Source organism: Varanus komodoensis, unplaced genomic scaffold (genome assembly GCF_004798865.1).
Source record: "Varanus komodoensis strain SLA01 unplaced genomic scaffold, ASM479886v1 scaffold5, whole genome shotgun sequence".
Classification (NCBI taxonomy): Eukaryota; Metazoa; Chordata; class Lepidosauria; order Squamata; family Varanidae; genus Varanus; species Varanus komodoensis.
The window spans coordinates 38416456-38421653 of NW_025336087.1; positions in this window are offsets into that span (position 1 = coordinate 38416456).

The following is a 5198-nucleotide window of genomic DNA, read 5'->3' on the forward strand; positions in this document are numbered from 1 at the left end:
CAGAACTGGTATGCTGTCAGTCCATTTGTATTAAACAGTAAATGCACATCACAGTTCTTAGTTATATATTATAGAGGGTGGGGAAAGTTTTTTTCCTGAAGCCATGTGCCGCATGACAAGCTCCTTCTCAAACTCAGAGGAATTCAAAAGGTAACTTTAAGTGAGGCATCGTGGGTTTGTTACAATACAAGAAAATGCAGACAGAAACCTTGGGAAAGCAATACAAATCTTTCTGTATTGCAGTCTTTGTGTTGGATTAACTAAATCTAGTTAACTAAATTATATTATTGCAATCACAAAGGTTGTGTTTTTTGTTTTTAAAAGAAATTTAAAGGAAGTGCAATTTATGATGTACAGATATAAGGAAACTGAAACATACTTTTTCTTATATGAACTTGATAAAGAGAATGGCGTCATATTCACTGAATACCTATCAGTCAAGAGATACTGGATCCAGTTGGTTTGACAAGGATCCATTATATATATATACAGGAATAATGCAAACACTGCTAATTATTCAGGCAGTGTTTTACTTTTACAACCTATGGGGGTTCCAGCTATTTCCTAGAAGATTAGAGATGTCTCTGTAGTCCAAGATATTGTGAGACTCAAACCTAAAGCCTGCAGGATGGTAGGCAAATATTCTTAACCGTGGGTATTTGAAAGAGTTAGTCATAAAATACATGGATCAACAACAAATAAATAAAACTTGAATTTATTTCTTGTAATAAACATGAAAAAACGCCATGCATGCTTTTCTGCCATTTTCATTAGTTTCCCAACAGATCTCCTTTTAAGAGAGCCAAGGAACATTGATATATCCCTTGATGACAGAATAAATTTTCAAATCCATTTTAAGCGGCAGTTATAGAAAAGTTAACTATTGGCTTCCCTGGTTACACAAAAAGAGGCCTGTAATGAAGGCATGTAATGATCTGTGGTGCATTGACTATAGGTATTCCATGTGATCAGGTGAATTATAAATACGGTGTGTAAGAAATTTATCTACATATACATTGACCTTGTTTGTATAACATGACCATCCACCATTGTGAACTTGTCAGTGACTGCCCTTCCATTGATAATGAGATGGCATTTTGGAAGGCTGTCACTCATTCTTCACATTTAAAAAAATGGATCCCGTTTGTACAATTGAGTTTGTAATTTTCCTTGTCAATTTACTGTTAGTTTCAAAAGTCCAAGGGAGGACAAGGAAAAGTTTGCCTACAGTTATCAGGGTCCAAGTGCCTAGCTATCACAGGGACCTGCAAAGTGGAAGAGGAAATATACATGAAAATTAACATGTGCAGACTTCATATAATCTACTTCATACACAGTTGCCAAGTGACTGTTGGCTGAAAAGCACCAATAAAAGGCAAAAAGTGGTAACAGAAAGTTCATTAAAAGGGGCGGGGACAGTACCTTCCCCTTACTGAAGTAATCCACTTGCTTTTTACTGACAGTTGTCAGTAGCTTCAACCTTTTCAACACTTTGATTCTCTCACTACTGTAGAAAATGGGGGTACTAACTTACCCCATGTTTTAGAGTACTTGGGTGTTGTGGTTCTCAGAAAACATGCAAAGTTGGGAGGTAAATTAGCATGGCTACAGTTATACAACAGCACATTCAGGTGAGCAAATTTGCCTTCCATTTACTTTCCAGCAATTCATGTTATGTATATTTCTCAGGAGTTGGGTTTCTGAAATGTTAGGATACCAAAGTAACCACAATGTAATTCTCCAAAAAGGAAGCATGAAAAAGTGGGGGTGGTAATCTCTCCCTTTTCTGGAGTAACTGGTAAGTCAGAGGAGTGTTGAAAAGGTAGAGGACATTGACAAGTGTCATTTCAACAATTAAAAGCAAGAAGATCCCATTGCCAAGGTGGAGATAGTTCCCTGTGCTGCCTCTTAGAGAGTCATCGTTTGTTCCTTTTTAATACTTTTCAGTTGACAGCTAAGCAACTGGTCCATGGCAACTGTGTGGATATATGCTGTCTCAGTTGTCTTGCATGTTACCTGCTTCACTTCCTTGGTAGCAGCCAAACCATACAAGATTGTATATATCAGAGCAGGGTTTCTTCTGGAAAAATGGAAAAAACCATAAAAATTAGGAGCACAGTTGTGCAATTATCAGGGGCTGAAAAGATAATAAAAAGTATGACACCAGTTGTGTACTTCTGAGGCTCCAAAACACAACATCTAAAAAGCAAGCAAAAAAAAGAGAGGGTAGCTGTTGGAGTGGGGAGAAGAAGAGAACACTGCTGAAGACAGAGGAATTCTAGGTACAGAACTGAGAGGAAAGGAGGAAGAGAACAAGCCTCCACTGTTGATCTGTCAAAATTTGGAGTGGCTTGATGTGTGACTTGTAGATATTGCTAATACTGTGTGTAGTCTGTACTGAATGTCCTTTGGACTCCATTTCTGTGTTTTAGAAGTTCTGGCACTTCATACAGTAATAAGTTTCATCATGTTCTTCAGTGCTAGCAGTGGTTGCTGGACGTTTTGGAAAACCTTTTACCTTAGCAACATTCTGGCACCTCTTCCTCCACAAGTACCAACATTGTTTTCCTTTACAAAATGTATCAAAATGCTATGATATATCCAAAGTATATATATCCAATAGGAACTTCAACTCCCTCCGTTCCCTTGCCCGTTATCTTTATTGACCAAAGCATTTTTCAGAAGAAACAAAACCCAGAATGAATCTCTGAGTCTGTGCAGAGCGGTTTCTTAAACCCAATCTAGATTTTGTTTCCAGGAACTCTCCTTATGGTTATGTTTGGGCTTCATCCTTTTAGGCAGGGTCTTGGGAAGTGGGCATGCCTCCTCTCTGGATGCTGATCCTCTCATTGGGCTGTCCTTCTCTGCTGACATTGCTTCATGGGGTCGAGAGCCGTACCCGTCTCATCTGTCTCTGAGAAACTCCCCTGTTCCAGGCCCCCTCCTGATAACTGTGCATCTTGGTTATTTTCAGAGGCTGCCCAAGCCTCTGGGGAGTCTGGCCTTGAGATAAGTATCTCCACTTTTCTCATTTCAATGTCTGGAATTGGCCCACATTCCAAGGCCTCCCCCTGCTCTTTCTCCTCCTCTTCCTCTGAATTCCAATCATCAGGCCTTGAGAATGCATGCCAAGAGCAATTGTCTTCCTCATTCCCAGCAGTAGCAGAGTTCTATAACACATATTCTCTTAAATGAGTATTGCTGTAATTGCATATTCTAAAGTCTCAGCATAAGAAATTAATGGCCAATGTTAATGATGATTGCATAAAATATAAGCACATTTTCATGCCCATACGTATCTTATCCTTTAAGGTTTTGATCCTAAACTTTGAGAATCAGCTCTACTGAATTACAGACTTACTTCTAAGTAAATGTGCTGTAAAAATATGCAATTGCAGGTATTTTAAACAATTAAGCCTGACAAACTTTGCTAATGGCGTCACCACCCAGCTGTCTGCAGTGTATGTCGGTTACGATGCCACCCTAATTTTTGCCCATATTAATTGATACCTGTAAAGGTGCTTCAGAAAGCCGCTCTTCCATTTTTACATTAGTCATTGATTGTTTTTCTTTGATTAGATTTCTATGCCACCCAATAGCAAAAGCTCTCCGGGCAGTTGGTCCTGAGGAACACCTCTTCGAGGGCTCAGCTGCATGATGCAACAGACAGGGGAGCCCTCCTACACACACATGGGATGTTTGGGAAGCAGGGCTCGAGCTACGCTGAACACCTTGTTCTGGCATTGTGTGCCTCAGCTTGCCTTGCCCTTAATGACCATTATCAACATGTAGGTCTCATGGGGGTGGGGTGGGGTGGGGTGGGGGGAGGCTCTAAGAAGCATGCAGTGTTCGGGACCAGCAACACTCCCACTCAAACATGTGAAGGCATTTAAATGTGTGATGTGCACAGAGCTAGGGCTGCTGCTGGAAATAACACTTTCATACTGAGTTTGTCCTTTGGCTTCTGTAAAACATCTTATGATTTACTGCACATCACAACATTATTATACATTTTTGACCCCTGCTCTCTGCTGGGTGTGATTTGGAAATGCTCACCATGATGTTGACTCACCATGATGCTGGGAGTAAGTGATGCTAAAATATAAGGTGAATACCATTACATTTTCTTCTTTCTTTTTGGTAGCAGTCCTAAGTCAGCACAACACTAAATCCTGTGATGCCCTATGCCATGAACTAGGGGGTTTGAAAAGCATTTCACAACTGTAAACTGGAAGCAGCTTTTGAAGCCCAGTGTAAGAGTTATCCTCTTGCCTTCTTTACCTGTCTGCTGAAGCAAAAAAGAATTTCATTTCACAATAGATAGGTGAGGGAGGCTGGAGAATGAAATGTAGCCAGCAATGCCAGAGAGCAAAAACATTCCAGTTTAAAGTTATACTGCTCTTTAGTAAAGTGTGCACGTATGTATGTGGGTGTGGAGATGGGGGACGTTGTTTGCGTATAGATTTGAAGAGCCTAGCCTCGGCGGTATCTTCTCCTCTAGGGAATGCCACTGCTTACGTCATATGTGGAGAATCGCTGCCTTACCACCAGGTAATCGTTCCCTTCATGTCCACTGCTACCATTAAGCTACACCCTTTTATTTCATATACACCTGATAATTAGGCCCGAGATAAAGCAAATCAGAGGTGCCAGAGAAGTAAACAAAAATAAATGTTGTTTCATTAAAAAGAAATAGGCCAAGACATCTGTTAAGGCCACTGTTACTACTTTAAATATGGATTTTCTATATGGCTACCATCAGCTTCTAGATAATCCATTTCCTAACTAACCAAAAGTGAGCCAGTTCCCTGATCAAGCCCCACCCCAGTTAACTGACAATGAGGCCTTGTAAGATAGTCTTCTTTCTGGTAAGTTTTACTTCCATTTGGATCTTTTAAAGCTGCCTTCCCCAAACTTGTGCCTTCCACACACATTTGGACTGCCTTACCCGTAATTTCCAGTCAATGGCCCTGCTGGATGGGAATTTTGGGAGTTGTGGTTCAACTGCCTTTGAGGACCACCAGGTTGGGGAAGGCTGCTTTAAAGCTATTAACCAGGCTTCCCTTGAAATCTTCAGTTTGGTTCAGCAGCTCCTCTGTCTTCAGACCTGCACCACAGTGACCATGAGGTTTCAGCATTTTTCTCTGAAGACTGCTCCAGGACCTTCTACAGCTTCTAATGCACATGCTCCCTACTTC